Raw genomic sequence first — 11,138 nt, 5'->3', positions numbered from 1 at the left:
ATTAAAAAAATAATTGAATTGACATTAAAATTACAGGTTTTTTTATTTTGTAATGCCAAATACGGTATTAAAAATAAAATAAACAGTCTTTATCCCTATATACTGGATAAAAAAATAACAAACCGAATCTGAATTCCAAAAATCGAATTTTAATTAAGAATTATCAAATCAAAAAGTAATAATTTTTAATCCCGAATTTTTTGGATTAAAAAATGAAAATTTAATTTTTAATCCCATCATCGGGATTCGGGATTGGAAACCTGTTTCAAGGTAAAATAAATTAACTATGAGTTCAAAATTCTAACTGTTAACAGTATATTTATATTATGCTGTAAAATGTTAACTGTTTATTTGTTGGTAGAAAGTTCTGTAAGATTTAGCTCTGCTACTCGCACCATTTTCTTCAACATTGAACTGGAAAATCTCGTGAAAGGGTGTTAGCTTGTCTACGATTGCTTTTAACGTTTACAAATAGATATTGAGAGTCAATAGTTTTTGGATTTGCAATGTTATTAGCAGACTTATGAAATCATAATTAATCAATAAGATGTATCTGGTTCGATATACGCCTTTTTAAGAAGAAAAATCTACTTAGGCATGATTTCATCCGGCAGTATTCTGCATCAGTTACTCTAAGGGCACTAGAAGTTTTGTCGTTCCTTAACCGTACTCTTTATAGACTTTAAGCATGTTCAATATATATTTATATAAATATTGTCTTTTTGATCTGATTCGGTTCCTTTACAGAGATTGAATTAATTTATTATTTTAAAATAATATAAATTATTATTATAAAAAGGGTCCCATAGATGGCGCTGGTGTGCTAAACCTTTTTTTCATTGTATAAAACTCTAAATAAATTTACTAATAATTTTCCTATAATTTATCTGTACAGCTCATTCTTCGCCCCACAATGCCATAACGGTATGAGATTTGCGCAAATAATCCTTAAAGACATTTGAGTAGCACTCAAAGACTTTATTAAATGGCAAACAACAAGCGAACTTGTAAGCAATAAAATACAAAGCTGGTGTAAGCACATACCACAAATAATATAAAAACACAAATAAAAAATAAATACATAAAAGAGAAAGGGAGAATACTAAGGGCACTTATTGAAAGTGTGGCCTGATAATTGACAGTGCGTACAACAACAACAACAAGTACAAAAAAATAGAACATTTTAAGGGATACAAGAAACAGGCAGGCAAATAGCGGAAATACAAACCGGTTTCGATTGCATAACTGCGTTTATGCGCATTCGTAATGCCCCCAATCGCCCACTGTAATGAGTTCAAGAAGTAATAAAAAAGTGTTAAACACAAATTAAGACACATAAATTGAGAGCGCGGTAAAAGCCATAAAGCACATTAAAGCAAACTTTTAAGAGTTTCTATTGGATTATTCAGAGATAATTTTGAGAAATAATTTTTTTCTTTTGTTTTTATAGCGTGTGCATCATCAAGTGTAGTATAAAGTGTTGTAATTTTTAAAAATCTTTGAATTTACTTTCTTTAATCAACCAGCGAGCTTTTCAAATAAAATCACACTTCAAGCGTTTTCGCATAATATCAACGATCGACCTCATTTATCTACACTGGCAGCAAGAAAATCAAATCATTTAATACAAATTCATCAAAATCAAGAGCGATGCAGTTATTAAGCCAAGAGCCACATTTAGCGAACGGTTTAGGAAATGTCAAAAACATAAAAGTACTTAAGCTCAGCCAACAAGCTTACTGCTTATACAGTTAAATCAAATAATAATTGTAACTGCTGGGTGTTAGTCATCCTAACTGTTGTGCGTGTAAGAATTGCCCAGCATAAGAAAGGTTATCCTGGGCAGTGCTGGTGTGGGCAAAATGTCAATCATCAAACGTTTCCTCTTTAAGACCTACCGAGAAAAATATTGTGCTACGGTTGCGGAACTCTTTTAGCGGGAATATGATCGCGGTGGTGTTACAATGAAGGTGAGTAGCATTTGAAAAATAAAATATTTAACTTTTTATAAAATCATAACAAGAACAATTTTGTATCGCTAAAAATTATCATAAGGTCCGAAGGAGGACGCTCAATACTTCATTGATTAAAAGAATCATAGAAATAGTCACCCAAAATCTTATTTTTTCCGAATAACTGGACATACACGTTTTTTTCCTACCACATACTATGTTTTCTCCAAATCTTCTCTTTAAGCAATCACTTTGCTAAAAGTAGCTTAATGCCGTCCACAAATCTTTTAAGGCCATGCTATTTCTTTTGGCTAATGAAGGTTACTTAATTGTGATTGCAACTATATGTGCGTATCAGGTTTTACAAGCGGAAAATCGTTAAACCATCAAAACTTCTAAGTATGTCGGTGTGTAATTGAATTTTCGTTCATTTTTTTTGCTGTTGTTTCCGTGTTTTTGTTTTTGTAGTGAAAGCTTTTATTTGGTTTGCCTCCGGAGGTAACAGGCTATGGCTTTGCACATCTAATGCTTCAACTATTCACCGTCGTGGCAACAGCAATTCTTATATAATTACGTGCACTTCCACATTACTAACACAAATATAATCCATATACATGCTTACATTCTTACATATACTTAACTGTATTAAAGTTTGATTCACCATGTGCGCACTGCCGGAAAACCGTAGTCACACAAACACACATTCACTTGGAGTATAATTAACAACAAAACTTATGTCTGCAAACATCTTTAACATGACATGCTCGACTTGGAATAATAATATAGCGTACAAACTCACAGATATTTACATTAGGGTGTGCGTTATTTCGCAAGTTGATCGTTTTTTTGGCAAATGCTCTTTCATTTTTCAGTTTCGGCCTTAAAAATATGGATGCAACGTAAACAAGCTCTTTATTTTCAATTAAAACCGCGTCAAAATATCAAAAATCCAATGTAAAATATATGGAAAAATGTAAATGATTTTTATAATAAAATGATTAACATGTAAATATTTAACATTGGATTTTTTGATCTTTTGCACTAACCTTTTAATGTCTAACTTTGAAATTCGAAATATCGAGTATGAGCTAAACGGAATCGAGAGAGGGTAGAAAGTATTTTAATTTTCACTCATCCCTGCGCCATCTGGGTAACTTAAAATTGATCAATCGAACATCAAATTCGAATTAATTAAACTTAGAGAAGCGTCACTAAACCAGATAACGCGTGTACCCATATTAAGTACGTAATTAATGTGTAATTCCTAAAGGTTTTCTTTATATGAATGGCTCTGTGCAACGGTATTTCGAATTTCCAATTTCAAATGAGCACATTTCAGGCGGACAATGAAATTAGGTAACCAATTTTAATGCAATTGCTCGAAGTAGTTATTGTGGTTGCTCTTGTTGTTGGTTGACTATTTATGAACGTTTGTGCGTGTCAAGTTTTAAGTGACCTAAAATGTTTTTGATTTCACTAGAGTTCCATTGACATGGCACACAATAAGAATTATAACTTACAGCCATTCTACCGCAAGTTTTCGCAAATTATGACATAACGTTGCATAAGAGCCACTAAATTTATTTGCTTTTATTTATTTGAATTGGATATATGGTATAGGGAAATTTTCGAAGCTAAATTTTATGCGTACAACAGTACCTAATAATAAGTATTGAAAGTGAATTTATATACCTATTAACTGCTTAGAATATACAAGTATTTAAGAGCTGTATCAAACAAATTATAATTTTGTCTAGCATTAAAAATTAACCAATGTTTTTGAGTATTTTACTGCTGGCGTTGAGGTATAAAATGAACTAGATTATAGGATGGTATTAGGGAAAAAGGAGGTAGAGAAGGAGATGAACACAGAAATAAAGCCATAGTTGGATATAACTGTATAAAGACATAGAGAAGGAGATGGAAATTGAGATAGTGATAGAAAAAGCGGTATAAATACAGATAACGATAGAAATATAATACAATTCTGAATAGTGATACAATTTAAAAAGAACGGCACATCCGAATGATTCAACTTGACTAGCTACTCATAGTTGAAGTGGCTGAATTTTAGAGGAGCTCAAAATGTAAAACTTACTTAACACATACAATAAAATGTCATCCATCTCTTCTTAAAATGTTTAAAATGAATCGCAGTGACCAACTGGAATACCTCGAAAACTTAGGCAGGGATGTTTAGAGGTGTTTAGAAATGTACGTCATTATTACCAAATACTGACCATACGTCGGAGGCAGACACCTCTGCCGCAGCTGCGGTATTGGTATTGAAATAATCCTTCACTTGCGACATTTTAAAGACAACTGGTTTTCTACCAGTAACATCCATCTCTAGTATATTCTCCACAGTATTCGCCAACAGATGTTATTAAACCAACAAGAAAAATTGATAACTTCGGATGCACTGAAGTTATAATACCCTTCACAAATACAAACTGTTCTTTATAAGAACTTGATTGCAATTGTTCAATTTGTATGGCAACAAAGAAGAAAAGAATGTGTGCCAAGTTTCAGGTCGAAATCTCAAGAACTGAGGGACTAGTTCGAGTATATACAGACAGACAGACGGGCATGGTCAAATCGACTTAGCTTGTCATGCGGAGCATTTTTATATATAAACAAGTAAGGAAGGGCTAAGTTCGGATGTAACCGAACATTTTATACTCTCGCAAAGTCAAATGGTATACTCGTTTGAGATTTCTTTGTGGATTGACTGATATTTTCGGTAGAAGGTCAACTATAGGCACTGGGGTCCACATATTTAGTACTTAGGGGATTGAACAGTTTTGGTTCGATTTAGAAAATTTTTGGTCACAAGGTGGCATACTTTAAACGTATTATTCACGCAAAGTTTTACGCCGATATAATCATTGTGGCTTGATTTGCATAGTGGAAAGTGAAAGAATCAAGTGGTATTTAAAATGGTGTCATATGGAAAATAGGCGTGGTTGTAATCCGATTTCGCCCATTTTCGCACTATGACATAGAAACATGAAAAGAACGTTATGCACCGAATTTGGTTGAAATCGGTTAAGCAGATCTCAAGATATGGGTTTTCACCTAAAAGTGGGCTGTGCCACGCCCACTGTCTTATTTTCAACGCGGTTCCTATAAAGTCATCTTATACCATCTCAGAGATAAAATTTAATGTCTCTGGCGTGTTTAGTGCTTGATTTATCGCGCTTTTAGTAGTTTTTAACAGTACCGTTATATGGGGAGTGGGCGGAGTTGCCACCCGATTTCAACTATTTTCACACCGTCAATAGAAGTGCTAAAAACATTTGCTTCCAGTGAATTTTGTTATTATAGCATAAGCGGTTTAGGAGATATGCACATTAAACCTATTAGAGGCGGGACCACGCCCACTTTTTAAAAAAAAGTGCAGATGCCCCTCCCTAATGTGATCCTGTGTACCAAATAACAGTCTTGTATCTTATTGCGGAGCTTAGTTATGGCAAGTTATTTGTTTTTGATTAATGGCGTTTTGTGGGCGTGGCAGTGGTCCGATTACGCCCATCTGCAATACCAACCGTCTCACGGTACCATGAAACATGTCTACCAAGTTTCATAAAGATATCTCAATTTTTACTCAAGTTAGAGCTTGCACGGACGGACGGACAGACGGACAGACGGACGGACGGACAGACAGTCACCCGGATTTCAACTCGTCTCTTCATCCTGATCATTTATATATATATAACCCTATATCTAACTCGATTAATTTTAGGTGATACAAACAACCGTTAGGTGAACAAAACTATTATACTCTGTAGCAACAGGTTGCGAGAGTATAAATATATTATAGAGTCTCAGACGTTTCCTTGTGGCATACTTAATATATCTTGTTCATGGTATAAAAAACAATAAATTTTTAACAAATATATTGTAAGACGCTTAGTTACTTTTCTCTGCATTTTTTCATTGTATTTATGTTTCTGCTACTCTGTGTTACGCTATGCTGGGCTGTGTTGTGCTCTATTATTTTATTTCGCTTTTAATTCCATTTCAGGGGACCATTTATTTTTTTTTATTACAGAAGCCGGAATCTCTTCATTGGAATTTATGTAATCATAGCCGTGCAGGCCTTTTCATTTCTTGGGAGCCGTGTTGTTTTAAAACTTATTTATCTCTTTATGCCGAACATATTTGCCATTCACTTTATTATATGTATCCGTGTACCGCAAATTGTTGCCAAGTGAAAGCGCTTTTGTGCAAACCACTTTTCAACCGCATTCATTTGTATCCCGCCTAGTCGGCGGCGACGACAATGGCGGTTAGACATTTCCCCTCCCGCTCATTGTTTGGTTGTTACCAACCGCCTTGTTATGCGCTCGTTTAATGACCGCAAGTGGCACGTCAGGCTATTTCATGGTGAATTTAATTTTACACGTTACTACTCGTCGTGCCTCATTGCCGTATTTGCACCCAATTGGCCGCAGCGACCGCTAAAGTGACCAATTGGCACCCAATTCACATTGGTTCGCCATAATTTCATGTTCATCAAACGAATTTTATTAATATTTAAATTCATTTTACATTATAAATTGACAATTATTTATACGAGTGATTGTAGATAAGTCCAATATTGGTTTCACTTTGTAAAATTTTATCACTTTTTTTTAAAATTACATGCTTAATATTTCTGTTGACTATTCTTAAGCTACGAAATCAGCGAAAAGTACTTTAGTTCTAATGAGAAAAACACTGATGCAGACAAAGTGAAATAGTCGATCCCTGAGCACTTTAAAAAGCCTAAGCGAAGTTGCTTTTAAACAGGATACAGAAGTAAGATTCTTCAATGTCCTGCTAACTCGTTTTTCGTTCATGAACATTTTAATATAAAAGTGATACTTAAATAATAGAAAGATCTTCTGAATTTTAAGCTTTTAAGTCAGAGGCACTTCCGAACCTCACCAAAGCAGCCTTCACTTGCAGGTATAGGACTAAGTTTATAAGTTTTCTTTAATGATCTATTAAAAAGTTTGTATTCGGTAAAAAAAAAAAGTATAAAAATTCATGTTTCAAAAAATAGTTTATGGTGGATGTTGTTTTCAAACACCAATCTACGTTCTTCTACTAAACAAATTTTCTGCCATTTAACCGTCCAAAACTCAGTATTTTGGATCTCTGAAATTTTTTATATTAAATTGGACATATTATCTTAAGTTTTTTGAGAAAAAAAATCTAACTTTCAAAGAACCATAAAAATTAAGAGTTAGTAAAGAAAATTGAGGTTCTAGCACCAATGATTAGTGTATCAAATAATAACATATTAAATGGAGACTAAATATAATTCCCGATTTGTTGCGTGTGTTGACTCTTGACTCTTAAAAGTTAATTCAAGTTCCATCTTCACGTTTACGCTTCATTTCTTATGCTAATCTTCAAGTATAGGGTTGTTAGGAGAAAAATGTTTTAATTTTTAAATTAACTGTGCCGCAATGAATTTTATGGAACCAAAAATTGTAAACAATTTTTAAAACAGACACGTGATTTTTACATGCGCAGATACATGAATGCAAAAATCCCTTATCTGTTTTAGAAAATGTTTTTCTTTTATGATGGTTTCCTTTGGGGAAGCATCAAAGCAGAAAGACAATTAGAAAATGATTGTGATTGTGGATATTGTGCGCGCATGTTAAATAAAGCGCAGCAGAAACGGAGTGTTAAAATAATCGAAAAATTTAATAAGCAATATAAAAAATAAAAGCACAAAAACACACGAACAAAACTCACAAAAAGCACGAAATAAATGTTTTTAATGTTGTAATAATATTAATGCCGAAAGTTGCTGATAGCGAAAAATGATGAAAATTCTCGCATTTCTCGTTGCGGTGTAACGGAGCGTATGAGCAACATTAAACAAGCGACGAGGCGCGAGATATAAGCCACACTCTTTCTAAATAATTTTCAACAGTGGTACTTATGTGCATGTGTGTGGGTGTGCGCTAGACATGCTGCGGGGTGTCTACCATGACGAGGAGTATATGATTTTTTCAACCTCAGTCAAACAAAGGCCTAGTAAACATAAAACCTGCGTCTAACAACAACAACAACATAAATATAAGCGACGGTCTTATTTATCTTAAGGCCTTCACAGTTATTTCTATGGGAATGTTCAAATTTTATTGTGTCTATTGCATCAAAAGGCCCTGATTTGATAGCTGTTTGAGCTTTTATTTGTATGTGTGTACATATGTGCGTGTGTGTAGATATAAGTTTATTACTATTAATAAACCAATGACGACGAAAGTATGGATTTGCCCACAGACATATTTGTATGTATATTTTGGGTGTTGAAATATGTGTCTAACGGTATTTTATCAGCTTTTGTCTACGAGACAAGTGCTCAAATGCTCTTTTGGCACGTGACTTCCGCACTTTCATTCACATTCACTTATTATCTATTACCAAGTTTATACCAACAAAAACAGTAACAATAATCCTATCAGCAATGCGCCTACGAAGTTGTTGTGGTAGTTGTGCCAAAGACAAGGGGGTTAGCGGTCTTGACTTGAAGCTTAGTGGCGTGAAGTTGCTTGTAAGTGTGTATATATATGGTATGCATGGGAGTGTGTACTAACGTGTGGCATGTAAAGTACGTTTGCTTTACATATATATATATATATATGTCTGTATGTGTGTTCGTGTTTGTCACTTTTTTGTCGCTCGAAATAAGTAAGTTGCATACTCTTCACTCCTTAAAATTCATTCCTTCCTTCTTCCTTAAAAGTCATAGAAAATTTAGTTGCTGTTTGACTTGTAATTCGTAATTTAGAAGCTTGTGATTTTGCGCTAACTGAGCGTGATTACGTCTACTCATATATGAGTCTAGGTGTATATATGTATGTGTATGTGGAAAAAGTCAAAGAAGTTAGGGGTAGTAAATTTTTTTTTGCATTTTCGTTAAGTGTAATATCTGGAAAATATTCTCCGAAAATTCAATAATTACTTTTTGAGTTATTCGACATATAACAAAGCGCGCTCGGGCAGTAGACTCTAATGAAATTTATACAGGTTTTAGAATACAGAATACACTCGGGCCTGATCGAAGGATTTTTTTCAAAAATTTCGATTTTTTAAAACCGATTAACTGTTGAAAAAAATTTCCTGAGGCTGTTATTTTGTTAATTTTTGTAAAACATAAAAAGCGTCAATTAGGCCCAAGATTATCTATTTATAAAATTAATTCTTTCTATCCGATTGATTTTAGAAGAATTTCCAAGGACTTATGATTGTCACCGCAAGGACCTTTTTTTGGAACTGGGTCAACACAGACAGCTATAACTTTGGAAATTAAATTATTTTTTTTTTGAAATTTTCGTGACTTCAAATCCAAACATTGTATAATAATGCCATATAACTACTTTTGTAAAATAGCATGATTTAATAGAAAAAAAAATTGCTGAAAAATCTAATTTTTTCGTGCCTCTGCCTACCTCGAACCCCTTAAGGCATGTCGAGTCATCGCATCATGTTAATAGATAAATGTGTTTTTAAAGCAACCAAAAAATTCGACTTTTTTGCAGTGAAATAATAAAAACTAAAGAAAAAAAGACTAGTGTGGTCACGTGATATTAGTAACAGGTTGATTTGATAAATTGTTAAGATAAAGAATTCTCAGAGTAGATATTTTTAATGTATTTTTAATGTAACACTGCTGCTAAGATCAAGAAGCGAACTGTTTGGGCACCAAACTGCTTTTAAGATAGTCGAGGTACATTAGCTACGTCTAAATAAATAGAACTTACTTTGATATTAACGTTGTGACTTCGATACTAATCCAAAATGGTATATAGATTTAAGGAGGAAACTTACTTTTTTGGGATGCAATCAGTGATGATTTGACTTCATTAATTGTATTGACTACCTTAAAGAATTGGAAAATGGGCCTTTCAATTAATATCATATACTGCTTCCTGTAATTCATAGCGTCAGGCGCTGCCGAATATGCAATGAAAATATGTTTTTAAATTTCTACCATAAGCGTATCTGTTTCTATGAAACATTTGTAGGGATGACTTTTGCGAAGTATTATTATTTAAGCTCATATCAATGAAGAAGTCAAAAGATCTGACTGCAAGTGGACTTTCCGAAGCTTTCTCCTGAAGCTGCCTGCCTGTTGTAAAAGAGCATCTTACGATGTCAGAATTCCTAGCCGTATTTTTCGTGAACACAGTTTAGCTACATTAGATCTCGTTAGATATTAATTTTGTGACTCAATGCAAAATATGTATACTTCATTATCGCATGTTTCTATAGAAAAATTATTATCAGCTTCCAGAGGCCTTTCTAATCTACTGCCTTGGAACTGTTGGTTAGCAATGTATAAAATTGTTTTTTCTAGGTATCTTGTTCGTCATAGCGATAGATTGCAGGCTATTTTAATACCGTTATGGAATGTATTGTTACCGACCTTAATGTATATTTTACCCCGGTAGAACTGTAGGCAGTTTATGAATTTTCTTGATAGAGGACTCCATATAATTTTTAAATTTAAACTTATTTTTTGTATTTTACTTTATGCAGTAACTTTGATACGAGTCTTGTAGATATTTAAGGTCTTGAGCAAGATAGCCCTTCACAATAATGAAAATGATACTTCTGTAAAAATGATGTTTTATTCGCTTAAATGTTTCTTTGAATTTGACCTTAATACTCAGCATGATTTCAAGCCAACCTACCAACAGCTTTAGGGAAGATAAGTTGTTATTTTCTCATTGTCACTTTCTGCTTTGCTTTTGTTATATACACTGCAACGAATAATAATTTTTAATGCCAACTACAAAAACACGTACACCAATACATTGCACCGAGATATGTATGTGTGTGAGAGCAATCAATGCCTTTGTGACAGAATCACAGAATGCCGGTTAATGGCAATAAGTTGCACGTGTAATTGTTATTAATTGCAAAATTTGCAAAGTCTCGGCCTGGCACATGAATGCAATAAACGCAAAAAGACGCTTCACACAAAGTTGGCAGTAAAATTGACGATTGAATAGATGCAGAAAGAAATAGAGAAGATGCCTTTCAACAAAGGTAATGCGAAGATATTTTGCATTTGCAATGCTCTTAGATATGTAATTAAATTATTTTTCATATATTTAATATCAGTTACACTGTTTATTCTAATATTTATTGATACTAGGGTTGCGAATTTTTTAA

At 33.5% G+C, this 11,138-nt stretch overlaps 1 non-coding gene across 1 annotated transcript in view; it reads left to right on the top strand.

The window, feature by feature from the left end:
• Window positions 1-1,964: 1,964 nt before the first annotated feature.
• LOC106619117 (uncharacterized) overlaps window positions 1,965-11,138 on the top strand; it is a 42,752-nt gene continuing 33,578 nt past the window's right edge. The window contains exon 1 of the transcript XR_011396038.1: window positions 1,965-1,970. This is a non-coding gene — a transcript (uncharacterized protein). The remainder of the gene's footprint in view (window positions 1,971-11,138) is intronic.

This window comes from Bactrocera oleae, chromosome 4 (assembly GCF_042242935.1).
Source record: "Bactrocera oleae isolate idBacOlea1 chromosome 4, idBacOlea1, whole genome shotgun sequence".
NCBI lineage: Eukaryota > Metazoa > Arthropoda > Insecta > Diptera > Tephritidae > Bactrocera > Bactrocera oleae.
The sequence above is the reverse complement of the archived record's forward strand: the minus strand, read 5'-3'. Positions and strand labels throughout refer to the sequence as shown.